Source organism: Arachis ipaensis, chromosome B5, assembly GCF_059453495.1.
Source record: "Arachis ipaensis isolate K30076 ecotype BB chromosome B5, ASM5945349v1, whole genome shotgun sequence".
NCBI classification, from domain to species: Eukaryota; Viridiplantae; Streptophyta; class Magnoliopsida; order Fabales; family Fabaceae; genus Arachis; species Arachis ipaensis.
In genome coordinates this window covers 140,054,354-140,075,384 of record NC_142440.1, presented here as the reverse complement: position 1 = coordinate 140,075,384, position 21,031 = coordinate 140,054,354, and the positions used below count along the sequence as shown (strand labels likewise).

The 21,031-nt window shown below is 33.2% G+C and overlaps 1 pseudogene; it reads left to right on the top strand.

Annotated features, from left to right (window-relative positions):
• Nucleotides 1-845: 845 nt before the first annotated feature.
• Nucleotides 846-3,299, top strand: LOC107642079 (uncharacterized; annotated as a pseudogene).
• Nucleotides 3,300-21,031: the final 17,732 nt, after the last annotated feature.

The window sequence follows — 21,031 nt, the reverse complement described above, 5'->3', positions numbered from 1 at the left end:
AAATGTAGAGAAAGAAAATACTATTTAAAAAAATTTAAAATTAAAAATAATAAAAATATTCAAAATTTAAGTAAAAAATTTGAAAATAAAATCAATTTAAGATATAGAATTTAAGATTTAAAATTTAAAATTTAAAACTTAAGATGATCGAAAACAATAAATAGTCGGTGTAAACAGCTAATACTAATTGGTGATTGGTTGAAATTGTAACGTTGGAAGAAAAGAAAAAAAGGTACAAAAGAATAAAAGAATAAATTTTGAAAAAATTGTGAATATTTTAAATTTCACAAATATTTTGATAAAAAAATTAGATTATATAATAATATTTTTAACAAAGTAATTAGTTAATAAATTTTGAATATAATAATTTAATTATTTATCGAGTAATATAAAATTCAATTATTTTATATTTTTGTTGCAGCTTAAAATATTACTTTCACATAATTTTTGAATATTATAAAATTATTATTACATAATGATTAATTTTAATAAATAAAAAATACTCATATTTTTATATTTTTGTTTTATATTTATTTATTTAAAAAATAAAAAATTATATTATTATTTAAAATATTATATATAAAAAAATATTTATTTTTATATTAAAATATTTTATATTTATCAAAATGCATCAATACTTTATTTTTATATTAATCTTTAATTTTTTTAAAATAAAATTTAATGATTTATATAAAGGTGAGGCGTGTGATGCGCAAGTTGTTGTCCTTGTCTTGGACATACGCGGAACAATTATTTCCGCAGAGAAAACTATTTCGGCAGAGATAGCAACGACTAGTCGTCTACGTCTTGGAGCAGAGAGCAGAGAGCACTCCCTCAAACTTAGACAACAGCGAAAGTGCGAATCACTAAAATGTTGTCATCCTCAACCTCAAGGATCACTTTCATTTTTAGGTATTCTCTTCTCCAAATCCCTAATTTTGTTTCCTTCCCTTCCTCTTCATCCCTTCACTCTCATTCTGAGCCCCCATCCCTTCGCCAAGTTGATGAAGCTGTTGATTCCTTCACTCGCATGCTCTCTATGCGTCGCCCTCCATCCATCATCCAATTCACCAAGATTTTGGGATCTCTTGCCAAGACCAACCATTTCCCCACCGCCATTTCCCTTTTTCAGCAATTGCAAGCCAGAGGAATCGCTCCCGACTTATTTACTTTGAACATCGTAATTAATTGTTGTTGCGGCATGGGTCGTATGTCACTTGCTTTCTCTGTATTGGCCAAGATTTTCAGAATGGATTATCAACCTAATACGGTAACATTGACAACAATCCTGAAAGGTCTCTGTCTCCGTGGTAGTGTTGAAAAAGCAGTGCGCTTTCATGACAGAGTGCTGGCTCATGGATTTCACTTCAACCAAGTCACTTATGGGACCTTGATCAATGGCCTCTGTAAGGCCGGACACACATCAGCTGCTATTCAAGTGTTGAGAAAGATCCCACGGTATGGCATTGCTCCTGATGTCTTCATGTACAGCGCAATTATTGATAGCCTCTGCAAGGATACACTTGTAAGTCAGGCTTTTCATTTATTCTAGGGGTGCACATGGGCCGGGTGAAGCCGGGTTTGATGTGACCCAGACCCGACCCGAAATATACACCTGGTCTATTTATTAGACCCGAACCCGGCCCTAGACCCGATGAAACCAATACACTTTCGGGCCACAATTATACCGGGTAAAAACCGGGTGAAAACCGGGTGAAAACCGGGCCGTTAACATTACATTACGTTGATACCTTCTTGTAAGCTAGCATGTAAAAATATCCAAATTTTCAAGACTCCAACCATTATTTAACATGGTAAAATTCACTTAGAAAAATATAACAAGAACCAACCCTTCTTCAAAATTAAAGCATAACCACAATCAATACTAAAGTATAACCACAATCAATACTAATATTGTCTAATAATACCAAATATTTAAATCAATACAAATAACATAATATTATGCATTAGTCTAAAGTCTTATACATTATAAACATAAAACATTAACTTATAGTTTTATAATGACTAATAACACAAAATATTAAGATTTACAATACTTAAATTCCACATAAGAATAGTCATGATCCATCACTAATAACACAAAATATTAATTGTGTATAATGACCGGGTCACCGGGCCGACTTCGGGTGACCCGAGCTATGACCCGGACCCGACCCGAAATAATGACCGGGTCTATTTTTGAGACCCTTACCCGACCCTAAACCCGATGAAATCACACCAAATTAGCCCCAAAAGTGTTCGGGACCGGGCCGGGCCTTCGGGCCGGGCCGGGTCTGTGCACCCCTAATTTATTCTCTGAAATGCTTGCTAAGGGAATTTCTCCTAATGTTATCACGTACAGTTCTCTCATTTTTGGATTGTGTCTTGTGGGTCAATATAAGGAAGCCATTGATTTGTTAAGTGAGATGGTGCTTAGAAACATTATACCAAATGTTCGTACCTATAGTATTTTGATCGATGGGCTATGCAAGGAAGGAAAGATCAAAGATGCTAAGAATGTGTAGGCTGTGATGACAAAACATGGTGTGAAACCAGATGTGGTTACTTATAACAGCTTAATGGACGGATATTGTTTGGTTAATAAGGTAAATAAGGCAAAATATGTATTCAACACAATGGCTGATAATAGAGTGTTTCCTGATGTTCGGAGTTACAATATCATGATTAATGGCTTTTGCAAAAGTAAAATGATCGATGACACCTTGAATCTCTTCGAAGAGATGCGTCGCAAGAACTTGGTTCCTGACACGGTAACTTACAGTACTCTAATTGATGGCTTGGGAAAATCAAGGAGAATCCTTTGTGCCTTGGAGCTTCTTGAAAAGATACATGATCGAGGTCAACCCGCTAATATAGTCACTTACAGTTCTTTGATGGATGCTTTGTTCAATATCAAACAACATGACAAGGCACTTATGTTATTCAATCAAATGAAAGAGAGTGGCATTGATCCGAATATATATACATACACCATACTTATAGATGGCCTATGCAAAAGTGGATGGCTTAAAAATGCAAAAGAGATTTTTCAAGATCTTTCCATTAAAGGCTATCACCTAAACACAAGGATATACAATGTTATGATAAAGGGGCTCTGCAAAGAGAGCCTACTTGATGAAGCATTGGCCTTAAAGTTGGAAATGGAAGACAATGGTTGCTCTCCGGATGCTGTAACTTACGAAATAACTATTCGTGCTCTGTTGGAAAAAGGTGAAAATGATCAAGCGCTGAAACATCTTCATGAAATGATTGCTAGAGGCTTATTGAAAAGACACTAAGGAGGAATAAATCAACTCAAATTAATAAATTTTCTGTTGTCAAAATTTGTACAGAACTTGGTAAATTTTATATCTATTGGGTTGGAGGATTTGGGAAATGCCATGAAGTCACTATCACCTTGATTTTGGTTAACTCACTGATGTTGAATTAATTTTGAACTTGTGTTATTGGCTGATTTTTGAGTCTTTGTTACCATGGCTATCATGCATCCTGTTTCGGCGGATATTCCTAGTTGTAACTGGTGGGTTAGTGCTTAAGATTTCTTCATAGTATTTAAGAGCTAATGATTGGTCTGATGAGCAACTGTCTTTTATTTGACTGAATCTTCTTAGAATTCTTCTAAAAGACATGCGGTGGCTAGATTAATGACATAGATGTATGATTTTCACTGCCATCTTCGAAACAAGTACATCTACTAAATGCATGACCCCACTTTTTTTGTTGACAATTTCAACATTTTTGTTATTTTTTAAAATCTGATCATAGGTGAAGAAACCTGTATACTAAGTCTCTGATTACACTTGATGTTTCAAATAAAAAAGGCTGTGCAAGAAGGAATTTCTAGGAATTTGGCTAGTTTGGTTCAAATATGAATTATCTTAAAACCTTTGTTCATTTTCATAATTAATGTTACTCGGCTTTAATTCTGAGAAATCCATTGAAAATATGTACATTATGTTCATTTCCATAATTAATGTACGGTTGTAATTAATGTTATCTTAAAACCCTTGTTCATTTCATAACAAATGTTACTCAGCAGTTAATGCTTAATTGAATTATTTCATTGTTTCTTGTTGGAAAATCCTATATAGGGATTATTACATTGTTCTTGTTTAAAATCATGTTGAAAAGCTTTTATTTCTTCTTGTTTGTTATCAGCTACACCTGTCATGAAAGATTTGGTGATTCTAATGCCAAGTACAATTTTTACACCTATTTCTTTGGTATTTTCTAAATCTTCTCTGCATTGTGATCACTGGGGTTAGAATAAAGAATTAAAAGTGAAACAATGTTGTACAAATTGAAATTGCATTTGTTCTTGTAGAATATTTTTGAATGCTAATACAATTTCTTTTGGGATCAAAAGTAGAACTATTATATAGCCTCACTGCTTAAGTGCTGATTAACTTATTCCGTGAAACTGATATTGACCTTGTATTGGTGGTTGAGTATTTGGATTCTTGTCATGGATATCATCTTTGTTCCATGCTTACTGATTGCTAAGTGCACTCAAGCATGTTAAGTTGAAGCATGGCACAGACAATGTTGAAGATCTCTAGTATGAATTTTCCTTTATACATAATTGCGAGACACTTGATTTAATATTTTGTCAGCTTATTTGGTTTCTAGTTGAACCCACCATTCGATTATAAGCTTCAAATTCAGTTTTAGATGGAAGTGAAAAATAGCTACTTTCACAAAAATCACTCTTCAGATTAGACTAATAAACATAAAATGAATTGATCTCAAACAAGATAGAATATGGTTGATGCTGCTATAAACTTTGAGGAATCAATCTTAGCATCATAATGAAATTAGGTTGTTCATGTACTATTTATTGGGAGGGGTTGTAACTGGATGATAGTCTTTAAGTACTGCAGAGATCTGAATTTGCTGAAATAATGGCGGTGTTGAAGGCATTGCAGAAGCAGATCGGTGGTTCTCAAGTATCGAGAACCAGAGACCAGGTAGGCATGTGAAGCCTCAATCATCAAGCACTGCTGCAGACTTCGGTAGGAGATTTTGTTATTATATATTACTAATTTTAAGGCTAAAATGTGCCACATGTCACTTAAAATCAATTTTTTTTTATCTAAAATTAAAGAATTCTCCTCTCTCCTCTCTTCTTTTCTCTATCTCTCATTCATTCACTCACTCTATCTCTCTTATATATCATTATCAATGACTAATTACGAATTTGACAATCAAAATATATAATATAACATTATCTAATTGTATCTAAATTTAATTAAAATTAAAATTAAAATTAAAATACTAAAATTGAAATATAGCTATATTATATATTATATTTATATATTTATATATTACTAACTAATTTAATAACTAAAATGTGTCACATGACACCCTCTTATTAAAATTTACAAAAAATATTTTCTTTTAAAATTAGTAAATATCCTTCTTATATTTTCTTATCTATCTCTTTTTTCTTCTATTTCTCTCTGTCCTTCCCACTCTATATATAATTTATAATTCATATTTTATATTAGTAATTTGACAAATCAAAATGTGTCACCAGATATTTTCATTATAATTAAAATAAAAATTTTTCTTAACTTTCAAAATTAACAAACTCTCTCTCTCATTCTTCTTCTTTATCTTTCTCTCTCTTTTCTCTCATTCTTTATTTTTCTCTACCTATATATTCTACAAAAAATGAAATTAACAACATAATATAATTTAAATAAAAAATATTATTATATACATTTTTTTTATTTAATTTTAAATTTTTATTGCTTATCTTTTTAATATATTTTTTCACTTCTTTTTTAAAATATTTATTACATATAATTTAAAAAAATACTAATGTTGTGATTAAAAGTTAGAATCAAGATTTAATTGTTTTAAAAAAAATGAGTTAATTTTATAACTATCAATATAAAGTTTTTTATGTTAATATCTAATTATATTTTTATATATATAGAAAAAATATTATTTTTAAATAGCAAGTATAAAAATTAATTATTTCTATTTGTGCAACAAATGTAATACCTAATTAAATATAAAAACATACACCTTAAATTCTTTCAAATTTTAGATAATGAGTGTTAAAATTAAGTAAAAAGATTAAACTCTTTCATTTGAAAATAATAACTAAAAAATTTATTATTTAATTTTGTTTAAGACTACTCTGGTCTTCTTAGTCGACGGGAACTTTTGTCCCTTATGACCATTTTATAAAAGTAGTTTAATGCTATAAATTTTTTATGTCATAATTTATAATACCAGAATTGACATAATTTTAAAAGATTTATATTCCCGTAATAGTATTACGGGTAAAAATACTAGTAAAATATGTATCAATAACCACGGCAAGACCATTGGAGTTACCAAGAACTATGAACGCATTGTTGATGTTAAAAAGATGTGAATTTCAAAATTAATCATTAACTAGTATTTTTGCCGATAATGTTATTACGGGAATATAAATCTTTTGAAATTACGTCGACTTTGTTTTAATATTATAGATTATGACAAAAAAATAAATATTTATAGAATTAAAGTACTTTTCCAAAAGGATCATATGAAAAAAAGTTTTTATCAGCTAAATTATATGTAATAAATATTTAAAGAAATAGAAGTAAAAATATAGATTAAAAAGATAAGCAGTAAAAATAAAAAATAAAATAAAAAAATATGCATACAATAATAAAATATTTATGTAAATAATATTACGAGATTATTTTATAATTATATATAATTATAAATTTAATATATATCTTATAATTTTGTGAATCTATTTGAATTATATTATTTTATTAATTTTATTTTTTGTACAATAGAAATGTAGAAAGAGATAGAGAATGAGAGAGAAAGATAAAGAAAAAGGAGAGAGTGAGTTTGTTAATTTTGGAGGAAAATATTTTATTATAATTGTAATGAAAGAATACCGCATGACATATTTTAGTTTATCAAATTAGTAATATAAATTATAAATTATATATAGAGTTAGAAGGGTAGAGAGAAATAGAGAAAGGAAGAGAGGTAGATAAGACCATGGAAGAAGGAAATTTATTAATTTTTGAGAAAATATTTCATTTTAATTTTAATGAGAAAGTGACTTATGACATATTTTGGTTGTTAAATTAGTAATATAATATAGCTATATTTTAATTTCAAATTCAATATTTCAATTTTAATTTCAATTTCAGTTTAAATTTTAATTTAATTTTAATTATAATTAGAGAATATCATATTATACATTTTGATTGTTAAATTTATAATTAGTTATTGATAATGATATATAAAAGAGATAGAGTCTGTATAAGAATAAGAGAAATAGAGTGTGTGAAGGAATGAGAGAGATAGAGAAAGAAAGAGGGGAAGGAGGAGAGAACTCTTTAATTTTGGAGGAAAAATTTTTATTTCAATTATAATGAGGGAGTGACATGTGGCACATTTAATTGTAAAATCAGCAATATATAATAAATAATATATAATATATATTTTTTAACAATTGTTGATGATTTTAATCGCTTTAAATGGGTTATTTTATTAAAATAAAAAAGAGAAGTGTAAAATCATGTAAATTATTTTATTAATTTAGTTGAAACAAAACTCAACTCTAAAGTAACAAATATCCGTTCTGATAATAGACTAGAATTCATTTTACATGATTTTTATGTTTCAAATGGCATTATTCATCAACGTAATTGTGTTGAAACCTCACAACAAAATGGAAAGATAGAACGGAAAGCATTAATGTAACAAATAACCCAGCTTCTAGCACGTCATGACCAATGCTAGCCGCCAAGTGCTGCTACACGGCTTTTCTTAGATACTCTAGACCTTATATTGAATATATACATATGAGCCTATAGTGCTAGTCGAGATCGCGTGTCAGATATATAGATATAATGAAATAGATAATAGTTAAATAGATAATATATACATGAAGAATAGAAAATACAGAAAATATAACAATATCATACATATATTTCCGAAGGTTCATTTAGTACATTATAATTCATACTGGGTTACGTTGTTGCTTATTCATGAAAATATTTACAGACTCCATGTTTATACTATCAAGCCTCGACTCACAAGAGTCACTCTAGTCTGGGACCTATTCTAACTTGTTTATATAGGCATTTACAAAAGCACCTAGCCTTCTAATCTATTCAAAGCGAGGGCAAAGACAACTACTAGCACTGCTACTATTATAACTGCTGCTAGTCTTCGATCCCTGGTAGATGAAGAAATACAGAAGTACTGTGTGGAAGTAAGAGAAGTCGCTCTGACCCTCCGATAATGCTACTGCTGCTCGCTAGTCCCAAGGCTGGAAACTCAAAGAAGATCTCATCGGTTTGCATCTACGGAATAGGAAAGTAAGGGGTGAGAACCTAAGGTTCCCAGCAGGGTACTATACAGAAAAACCTAAGGGGTTCCGCAGCCTAAGTCTATGACTTTGCGCAGTTAGGTCAGTAAGTCACACAAACAAGTACAAGCACAAGTATATAACAGAATAGTAACCAAGCACATAATACAAGAAGCAGAGACAAAATACAATCACAAGTACAAGTAAGCAATCACAAACATAGATAATGCAGCAACCAAGTATGATGCATGCCTGGTCCTATGCAGGCCATGAGCTCATGCGTCGTTTGACTACATGCAACCCGACGTTACCTAGGAACTTGTCCTAGATATGGTTTCCCAATTGCGTCCGTCCGTGCATACGTGTCAATGTGGTTAAAAATACCACAAGTCCGTGACAACAGACAATCGTCGCAAAGCTTGACGCCATAATATACGCACAAAAGGAAACAAAGTTTTAGCAGTCAGTGGGTAATACTCACCTCCAAACAACCTCTAGCACCTTGGGGTTTACAGTTCTTTTTTTGCGGCACATCTCAATAAAATTTATCTCTAAGGGACTTCTTTCCCTTTCTTTTTAAATAAAACTTGTGCCCGGTCTCTGCTCTTTAAATCACATCCTTTGTTACATTTACTATTTTACCTTAGTACTTTTATATATTTTCAATTTTGTCCTTTTGTACATGACTTTTCTTTACCGTTTTCTTTAGACTTTTAGTGACGCTTTCACCACTAATGTTATTAATTTATCATTCTACCCTCATATTTTTATTAAAAGACCTTCTTACCTTCTATTAAGTTAATGAATTATTTTTAATTTGACTTTATACCTAAAATTACTAATATGCCCCTAAGTACTCTAGTTTACCGTTTAACCTGATTTAGTGTCAAAATGTTACCGGATTAATCCTAATATTTTTCTATGACCAAATTATCCATAATACTTTTATTTAATGCCAATTCTACCCTTAGAGATCTAAAAGATCATTTTACCCTTTATTAATGTATTTACTTATTCTAGTTACCACTTTTAACCGTTTTACTTCTAACTTTTACTAAAACTTTTATTTAGACCCAAAACTTTTATTGTAATTATAATTTTGACACAATTAATTTATATAATTACTTTTATCCTCAACGACACTAAATTCAGAATTTTACATATCTTTCAATTAGATTACACTTTTAACCTTCTTTTTATCCAAAAATGGCCATAATACCCTTTTTACTTTTACACCTTTGTTCTATAGGATTAAAATCAGTCTTTTAACCTCTTTTTAACCCTGATACACGTGACTTTCATGATCATTAAGTGGCTGAATTTTCAGGGATGCAATTTTTCATTTTTATCCACTTTTAGTGACTTTTAAGGCTTGAAACTTAAACTCCAAGTGCTCCATTAAGTTCTTACTGTCCCATACATTGTTCAGAGGCAAAGAAGCTTCATATATCACTCAAATAACAGTCCAAAAATAGAGAAACATCACTAAATTTCCAGAATTAAGAATCAAGCACAAAATCACCAAAAAGTAGCTTATATGAACACCGAAAACAAGCACAAACATAATCTAACTAATCCTAACCCTTATCTCTTATGTAATTCAGTTAGTAAACCTTTTAGACACTAGAAAACATGCACACAAGGGATGAAACATAGCTGGTGGTGGTGAGTTTCGTTTTGGGCCTAAAGTGTCGCAAAACGTCGAAATTCAACCACTTTGATCTCGAATCTCTCTAACTCCTTAGGCGTGCTCCATGGGTGCTTCAAGAGGAGTTCTCTATACATGAAAGAGAGTAATAATTCTTCATGGCTACTATTTTTAAAAAAAGAAGTGAAAAGGAGAAAGAACAAGAGTTTACCTAGCTGAAATTTTGATATAAACGCAATGATTAGCAAAAACAGGCAAGAGTTTGTACTTGTATGGTTTGAGTCCTTGAAGAACACATGAAGAATAATGGAAGAAGAGTTGAAATATGGGCTGGGGCACAGAGAATAGGTGCAAGAATTTTCTCTCTTTCTCTCTCAAGAATTCGGTCAAAAGAGTGTAAAAATGTGTAAAGTGTTTTATGAATTTTGCGTGTAATGCTTCCTTAAATTAAAAAAAAAAAATCAAAGTCTTGCTAAATTTATGATGGTAAAAGTGTTTGAAATTTTCGTGGTCAAGGGATGGGCTTCAATGAATAAGGGGCATGAAAACGAGGAAGCTTGGTTAGCGCTTACATGTCGAGCTTATCCACAGTTAACCGCATTTAATTACTCGAGGTTAAAAACACAGCAGAGAGGGGTGAAAGGCTGAGATAGTCTCGTCCCAGAGGCTGAGAAGGAGACACAAGTTACTTGGGTGGCAAATAAGAAGATTTTGGGTCTCTAGGAGTCATTTGCGGAATATAAGTCAGAAATTCGGTTCGAAGTAAATTTTACCGTGTGATGAAATAATTAATGGCTAAGATTTATTCTTAATGAAATAAATCATAAATGTATGGCTAATATTAATCACAGGACACAATTACTAAGGTCGAAATTATTTTTACCACTAGTTTCGAAATTTTCGGTTACAAGAGTTTTTCTCGGCGTATGCAAAAGCGTCACTAAAAGTAAATTTTCAGCTCAAAAAGTCTCTAGTGAGAAAAATAAACCAATGGTAATCTAATATTTATTATTTACGAGTCAAACTTGACTTAGGGTGATTAATTACTCTCATAAAGTCAATTTTGACCTTATTAATGGTCTTTTTCTATTTATATTTTTTATTTTTCTTTAATTTTCAATTTTTTTTACCATTGGGCCAGCCTCACTATTTCTTGTTGGGCCGTGATTTGGGATTTTGCAAAATTAACTTTAAATAGCCAGAAAAGTCTGTTTACCAAAAATCGGGTTCTTACATTTTACCCCCTTAAAGAAAATTTTGTCCTCAAAATTTCAATTATGCACAAGGAATTATAAGGACATCTTTGTCATGTGTTATGGTTAAGATTCTTAATTAGCATAACACTCACCTCAAGCAAAGTGATTGGGTCTAGTGGCGCTTGTTAGTAGTCACAGTAAAACTCTGCCTTGTTGATGGGGTCTAGAGGCCCTATCTGTAATCCTCTTGCGGCAATCTCTTGCCAGGTGTCCCTTATTATTGCAATAGTAACATATATTTGTACCAAACCGGCAAGGCCTACCGCCATAATTTTTCCCACACTTCGGGCATATGAGGCCATCTTGAGTTTGCTGAGGTTGTTCTCCATGTACCCATCCTAGGTCATGATTACTGTTACTACCATTGAAACGAATAGGAAGGTCGCCTCCAGGTCGGTTCCAGTGCTATTGTTGTCCGATAGATTTGAAATCTCTACCCCGAGGGGCTAGTCTCTGATCAAAACTTTGTTGTGCAGCCTCTCGACGATTTGCTCATGCAACTGTCAACTTCTTTGAACATTCCTCTGCCAGTTGACTCTTATTGACTAATTTAGCAAAGTTCCTTATCTCTATTGGACCCACTAAGGCTAACAGATCCTCCCTAAGACCTCCCTCATATTTAATACACTTTCAATCCTCATATTCTGCAAGATTTCCTTGGCATGTTCAAAAATCGACACAAGTCTTCGAATATCTGGGTGTACTCATCCACCGTCATGCTTTCCTACCTCAATTGCAGTAATTCCAACTCTTTGGCAGTGCGGGCAGACGGAGGGAAATACTTCTTGTAGAACTCAGTGCGGAAGTCAGCCCAAGTGATCTCAGCACCTCCTTGTTTCAACAACTTGCTCACTCCCTGCCACCAATGCTGTGCATCCCCCTTCAGCATGTAAGTGGCGAACTCCACTTATTGTCCTTCAGGGACATGTTGCACCTGCAGAGCCTATTCTATGGCATGAAACGAATCATCTGCCCCGGTTGGGTTGATCGTTCCAGAGAAATTAGACGGATTAACTTTAAGAAAATATGCTAAAGTCATTGGCCTATCCCCCTCGGGTACACTGTTTTCCAATCCATTTCCATTTCCATTTCCATGGCCGTTCCCATTACTGTCGTTCCATTCTTTCTATTGTTCTGTTGGTTGCAGCAACGGAATCGTGTACAGCTGTAGCCATTGCGTTCATAGATTCTAACAAGGCAGCCGGGTCAAATGCCAGCTCGGAACTCAGACTCGATTGCCGAGGGCTACGCCTGTTTGCAGTCATTGAGGTTCTGTTAACACCAAACGATCAACGTTAAGATGATCAGTCTTAACATATCCAATTTAAGTGCTAACATTTACAAAATGAATGCTCACAGATCATCATGCAAGATGTATCATTAGAGATACCTTAGCAGCATGAAAATACACAAGCAGAGCATGTGGTGAAGCATGGTCAGTCCAACCCCAGGCTCTACCAAAGACGAACTGCTCTGATACTATTTGTAACGACCTAGTTTCTACCACGTCATGATAATGCTAGCCGCCAGGCACTACTACACGGCTTTCCCTAGAGACTTTAGACCTTATATTAAATATATACTTATGAGCCTGTAGCGCTAATCGAGATCGCGTGTCAGATATATAGATATAACGAAATAGATAATAGTTAAATAGATAATATATACATGAAGAATAGAAAATGCAGAAAACATAACAATATCATACATATATTCCCGAAGGCTCATTTCACTACAAAAAAAGGTCTATGGTCACGGTGAAAAATCGTGACCATAGCTAGTGAAAAGGGTGACCATAGGTCTATGGTCACGGTTTTTGACCTATGGTCACGGTTTTTCCACCGTGGCCTATTCTCTCGTGGCCATAACCTATGGTCACAGTTTTTTTTATCTATGGTCACGGTTTCTATGGTCACGATTTTTCTACCGTGACCATAGCCTCTATGGTCACAGTAGCCCTATCTATCGTCACGGTTTTCACCGTGGCCATAGCCCTATCTATGGTCATGGTTTTTACCGTGACCATAGCCTATTTTATTTTATGACATTTAATTTTTTTTAAAGCATAATCACATCCCAAAATGATGATCATCACAGAATAAATCTAAAAATAAAAAAATGATAATCAACAATTAAGATAAGTTGTGATTAAAACAACCAACTAACATATCAATATAGATGAGTGAATACACTTGTCTCAATCTCAGTTTTATACAGTGATATATACACTAACACTAAGTAGACACTATTAACAGAATTGTTCTATAGGCGTGAGAGTAATACAATTTAGACTCTGCCAGGATAGATTATTTCTAGTATTTCTATTCTTCCTTATCAATGCTTGAGAACTTTTGTTTCAGCCACTTTACCATTTGAAAGCTCAGCACCTGCTTCATTAACATGCAAAGTAAAGTCACATTAGACATAAACACCTACATTTATTCTTCTTCAACTTAGGGGAAAAAAAGCATATCATCAAAACATATATACATCACACATATATTAGCTAGTACACACTATACAACACACATCCACATCATAATATATGAAAAATCATAAAACAATATAAAGAACTTGAAGAGATACAGTATATATTACCAAAGTACTTGAAATCCTCTAAGTAGCTTCTTTTTGTTTTTAACACTTCATTTTTGACAGACTTCATTGCAGCTCTCAATTCCTATAAAGCACCAAATAAGATAAATATAGCACAAGTAAAAAGAAAATGGAAATAAAAAATGAAGCAACATAAACAACAAAGCAAACCTGAAAAGCTCTAGCTTGGCAATCGACAAAACTTACTTTGTTCAAGCTGTGAAGAAACCTGATGAAACAACTGACTGAAGTTAGTAGCCAAACAGAACTAGAGTTGGAAGCTGGAAAACATGTTTTGTAATTTTAAATGCTAAAGCATTTCAATATTAATCAAATCATCATTTACTTTTCAAAATTATTAAAGGTAGTCCTTTTGCAATTATGGGAACTTTATTATATACAAAGGTAACAATGCTGCATAGTTTCAAACAAATTTACATAAAAACTAGCTTTGTGTACAATAAGCAACATGAGCTGATAGTCCAATCAATTTGAGCTACTTAATCATGCTGAAAATAACAACTTCAAGTTTTAACTTCTAACAAAATGAGGATCTATAAAGAAATACCTTCTCAGCAACAGAACTCATATGCATTTCTATTCCCTGCAGCAAAGTTCCACACCCCCAGCTCAATCAACAAAGAAACTACCTTATTCTCTTCGGTGGTCCCAGCTGCAAGAGTTTCAAGTGCATTTATTCTTGATTGGTACTTCTCCTCACAAGCCTTGAAAATATTGTTTTGCTTCATATATGCAACATAGTAAAACAATCATTCTTCAAGGATAACAAAATTAGCTAAATCATAATTTCAACAACAAACTCAACTTTCAAAAACAAATTCAAGATGTACTAATGATTTACAGCAATGAAATTGAAAGAGAAATAACAGGGACGAAGCTAAAACTCACCTGTCCAGAGACCAACTCACGGCGAAGGACGCATTGATGGCTGAAGCAAGAAGACGAGCTTGCGATGGTGACAAAGCGTGACAAAGGACGACGAGCTGTGACGGTGACAAAGCATGACGAGCTTGAGGCGGCGACGACAAGGGCAACAATGGCGAGGCGGGATGGATGGCGGCAGCAGTGCGGCTCTTCCCTCTCTCACGTGTGTCTTTTACCCTCGAGCTCGATGGCTCTCTCGTGTGCGACATGGATGGCGGCGGCAGCAGGATGCGGCGGCGGCAAAGCAGTAGGACGCGGCACGGTTTCCTCTTCTTCGTTCCCAACCTATCTCCCTTCCCCCTTGCTTTCTATTGCTGTTGGTTGTATTTGGGGAGGGGGGATAGGTTTAGGTGGGGGTTTTAATTTGGAAATTTTTAGGTTAATTAGGGTAGTGTAATTTAAATAAAATTAGGGTTAGAGTTTAAAAATTAGAATTAGAGTTTAGATTAGGATAGTATAAGAATTTAAATAAAATTAAAAAGTAGAATAGTAATTAAAAATCAATCATAATTTATTTAAATTAATATTTATTTATCAATTTATTAATTAATTTTAAGTTTTAAATAATTTTTTAATTTAAAATTTTAATATTTAAATTAAATTATATAAAACTTGAATTAGTTTTCAATTATTAAAATTTTTAAATTTTAATTAATTTAAGTTCAAATTATCAAAATTTAATTTAGTTACAAAAATATTCTTGAATAGTAATTAGGCTTAGGGTTAGGGTTAGAACTAAGGTAGTGTAAAAATTTTAGTAAAATTAAAAAGTAGAATAATAATTGAAAATCAATCATAATTTATTTAAATTATTTTAAAAATATAATATTTTTTGTCAACTATTACTTAGTTTTATATTTTAAATAATTTTTTAATTTAAAATTAATAGTATTCTACTTAATTTTTTATTTATAAAATTAGATTTAGAATTTCAATATTTAAAGTAAATCATATAAAATTGTCATTAGTTTTAATTATTAAATTTTTTAAATTTTAAATATATAAGATATTCACTTTTAAGTCACCCACCAAAACCGTGACCATAGATCCTTTTAGGTCACCCTTTAGTAAAACTGTGACCATAGACCTTTTTAGGTCACCCTTCAAAACCATGACCATAGACCCCAATAGGTCACCTCCAAAACCATGACTGTAAACCCTTTTAAGTCACCCTTTCGAGAAACCGTGACCATAGACCCTTTTAGGTCACCCCCTAAAATCATGACCATAGACTCCTTTAGGCCACCCCCTTACACCGTGACCACAGACCTTTTTAGGACACCCTTTCAAAAAACCGTGAACATATACCTTTTTAGGTCACTCCCAAAACCGTGACCATAGATACCTTTAGGTCACCCCCCAAAACCGTGACCATAGACCCTTTTTGGTCACCCCTAAAATCCGTGACCATATACCCCTTTAGGCCACCCCCCAAATTCATGACCATAGACCTTTTTAGGCCACCCTCCAAAACCATGACCATAGACATGTATAGGTCACCCCCGAAAACCGTGACCATAGACCCCTTTAGTCACCTTTTTTTTGAAAAACCATGACCATAGACCCTTTTTGGTCACCCCTAAAACCGTGACCATAGACCCCTTTAGGCCACCCCCAAAACCGTGACCATAGACCCTTTTAGGTCACCCTCCAAAACCGTAACCATAGACATGTTTAGGTCACCCCCAAAAACCGTGACCATAGACCCCTTTAGTCACCCTTTTTTGAAAAACCGTGACCATAGACCCTTTTTGGTCACTCCTAAAAACCGTGACCATAGACCCTTTTAAGCCACCCTTTTTTAAAAAACTGTGACAAAAAAAACCGTGGCCATAGGCCCAAAATGTTGTACTGTTTAGTACATTATAATTCATATTGGGTTACGTCGTTACTTATTCATGAAAATATTTACAAACTCTATGTTTATACTATCAAGCCTCGACTCACAAGAGTCACTCAAGTCTGGGACCTATTCTAACTTGTTTATATAGGTATTTACAAAAGCACCTAGCCCTCTAAAAGTCTATACAAAGCGAGGGCAAAGACAAATACTACCACTGCTACTATTATACCTACTGCTAGTCATCAATCCCTGGTAGCTGAAGAAATACGAAAGTACTGTGTGGAAGTAAGAGAAGTCTATCTGACCTTCCGGTAATGCTACTACTGCTTGCTACTCCCAAGGATGGAAACTCAAAGAAGATCTCACCGGTTTGCATCTACGGAACAGGAAAGTAAGGGGTGAGAACCTAAGGTTCCCAGCAGGGTACTATACAGGAAAACCTAAGGGGTTCTGTAGCCTAAGTCTAAGACTTCACGCAGTTAGGTCAGTAAGTCACACAAACAAGTACAAGTACAAGTGTATAACAGAATAGTAACCAAGCACATAATACAAGAAGCAAAGACAAAATACAATCACAAGTACAAGTAAACCATCACAAACATAGACAATGCAGCAACCAAGTATGATGCATGCCTGGTCTTATGCAGGCCATGAGCTCATGCGTCGGTTGACTACCTGCAACCCGACATTACCTAGGAACTTGTCCTACATATGGTTTCCCAATTGCGTCCGTTCGTGCATACGTATCAATGTGGTTAAAAATACCACCAGTCCTTGACAACAGGCAATCGTTGCAAAGCTTGACGCCATAATATACGCACAAAGGGAAACAGAGTTTTAGCAGTCAGTGGGTAATACCCGCCTCCAAACAACCTCTAACACCTTGGGGTTTACAGTTCTTTTTTCGTGGCACATCTCAATAAAATTTGTCTCTAAGGGACTTCTCTCCCTTTCTTTTTAAATAAAACTTGTGCCCGGTCTCTGCTCTTTAAACTCAGCCTTTGTCACATTTACTATTTTACCTTAGTACTTTTATATATTTTCAATTTTGCTCTTTTGTACATGACTTTTCTTTACCGTTTTCTTTAGACTTTTAGTGACGCTTTCACCACTAATGTTATTACTTTATCATTCTGCCATCATATTTTTACTAAAAGACCTTCTTACCTTCTATTAAGTTAATGAATTATTTTTAATTTGACTTTATACCTAAAATTACTAATATGCCCCTAAGTACTCTAGTTTACCGTTTAACCTAATTTAGCGTCAAAATGTTACCGGATTAATCCTAATATTTTTTTATGACCAAATTATCCATAATATTTTTATTTAATGCCAATTCTATCCTTAGAGACGTAAAACATCATTTTACCCTTTATTGATGTATTTACTTATTCTAGTTACCACTTTTAACCATTTTACTTCTAACTTTTACTAAAAGTTTTATTTAGACCCAAAACTTTCTTGTAATTATAATTTTGACCCAGTTAATTTATATAATTACTAATTTATCCTTAATGATACTAAGTTCAGAATTTTACTTATCTTTCAATTAGATTACATTTTTAAACCTCTTTTTATCCAAAAGTGGCTATAACACCCTTTTTACTTTTACACCTTTGTTCCATAGGATTAAAATCACTCTTCTAACTTCTTTTTAACCCTTATACATGTAACTTTCATGATCATTTAGTGGATGGATTTTCAGGGGTGCAATTTTTCATTTTTATCCACTTTTAGTGACTTTTAAGGCTTGAAACTTAAACACCAAGTGCTCCATTAATTTTTTACTGTCCCATACATTTTCCAGAGGCAAATAAGATTCATATATCACTCAAATAACAGTCTAAAAACAGAGAAGCATCACTGAATTTCCAGAATTAAGAATCAAGCACAAAATTACCAAAAAATGGCTCATATGAACACTGAAAATAAGCACAAACATAATCTAACTAATCCTAACCCTTACCTCTTATGTAATTCAGTTAGTAAACCTTTCAGATACTAGAAATTGTGCACACAAGGGCTGAAACATAGCTGGTGGTGGTGAGTTTCGTTTTGGGCCTAAAGTGTCGCAAAACGTCGAAATTCAACCACTTTGATCTCGAATCTCTCTAAGTCCTTAGGCGTGCTCCATGGGTGCTTCAAGAGGAGTTTTAAATACATGAAAGAGAGTAATAATTCTTCATGGGTACTATTTTTAAAAAAAGAAAAGAAAAGAAAAAAGAACAAGAGTTTACCTAGCCGAAATTTTGATATAAACGCAAGGATTAACGAAAACAGGCAAGAGTTTGTGCTTGTATGGTTTGAGTCCTTGAAGAATACATGAAGAACAATGGAAGAAGAGTTGAAATATGGGCTGGGGCACAGATAATAGGTGCAAGAATTTTTTCTCTTTCTCTCTCAAGAATTTGGTCAAAAGAGTGTAAAAATGTGTAAAGTGTTTTATGAATTTTGCGGGCAATGCTTCCTTAATTAAAAAAAATCAAAGTCTTGCTAAATTTATAATGGTAAAAGTGGCTGAAGTTTTCGTGGTCAAGAGATGGGCTTCAATGAATAAGGGGCGTGAAAACGAAGAAGCTTGGTTAGCACTTACGTGTCGAGCTTATCCACAGTTAACCGCAGTTAGTTACTCGAGGTTAAAAACACAGCAGAGAGGGGTGAAAGGATGAGATATTCCCGTCCGAGAGGTTAAGAAGGAGAGACAAGTTACTTGGGTGGCAAGTAAGAAGATTTTGGGTCTCTAGGAGTCGTTTGCGGAATACTAGTCAAAAATTCGGATCGAAGTAAATTTTACCGTGTGGTGAAATAATTAATGGCTAAGATTTATTCTTAAAGAAATAAATCATAAATGGATGGCTAATATTAATCACGGGACACAATTACCAAGGTCGAAATTATTTTTACCACTGATTTCGAAGTTTTCGGTCATAAGAGTTTTTCTCGACGTATGCAAAACTGTCACTAAAAGTAAATTTCCGGCTCAAAAAGTCTCTAGTGAGAAAAATAAACCAATGGTAATCTAATATTTATTATTTACTAGTCAAACTTGACTTAGGGGGATTAATTACCCTCATAAAGTCAGTTTTGACCTTATTAATGGTCGTTTTCTTTTTTATTTTTTTTATTTTTTCTTTAATTTTTAATTTTTTTACCATTGGGCCAGCCTCACTATTTCTTGTTGGGCCATGGTTTGGAATTTTGTAAAATTAATTTTTAATTGGCCAGAAAAGTCTATTTACCAAAAATCGGGTTCTTACAATTAACATTTTAAATATAGCTTGTGCTCTTATGTTTCAATCTATTTTACCATAATTTTTTTTTGTCTTGTGCCGTTTAATCATGCTATTTATTTGCTTAATAGATTTTATAATCTACAATTAATTCTAAAACACCATTTGAGGTTTTTTTTTTAATCATCCACCAAATTATCATGACCTTCAAGTTTTTGGATGCTTATGTTTTGTTTCTACCCTAATGCCAAATAGATCAAAATTTGATCCAAGAGCCAAAAAAGTTATGTTTATTAGTTTTTAACACGGTTTTAAAAGATATATTATTTATGTTTTAGAAGATAAAAGAATTGAGATTTTCAGAAATGTAATTTTTTATGAAATGATCTTGTCATTAGTCATAAAAAATGTCCAATTCCATACACCCACCCCAACATCATCAAACATACCTCAAAAACAAAATTCAGTTAGTCTTCTTTTTGGGTCTGAACCTATTCCTATTGAGTCACACCTCATTTCCACTAACCCATCCATTCTGATATTTCATCTTCACTACACAACCAACATCTCCCATTCTTCCTTTAGTCTCCCCCGAAGCCTCACCAAACTAAGACACATCTCAATCCTCTACATCCAACACAACACCATTATCTTCCTCCAGATCCTTTTTCTCTATCAGGCCCATCATCACCGTCCCCTTCATTAGAGGAGCCCCTTTTTTTCCGTCACAGCCATCGAGCTCACCGATCACCAGCTTACCTTTTCGATTATGTTTTTCTCTCACATGCACAAATTTCACTTTCTCAATGTGTCTTTATCCAATTTCTTCCGTTATATCTTTTTCTTATATTTCTCCTGCTTATATAACCTATCTTTTATCTCTACAATATGAGGTTGAGCCAAAATCTTTTAAGGACGCCAACAATCATTCTAGTTGGCGTAGTGCCATGAAAGATAAACTGGATGCCCTTGAGTTAAACAAAATTTTGTATCATATTGGTTGTCCTGCAAGTATTAAGCCGATTAACTGTAAGTTGATTTATCGAATCAAACGTAAGTTAGATGGTTCCATTAATAGATATAAAACACGTCTTGTGGCTAAGGGATTCACTCAGACTGAAGGTATTGATTTTTTAGAGACATTTTCTCCTGTTA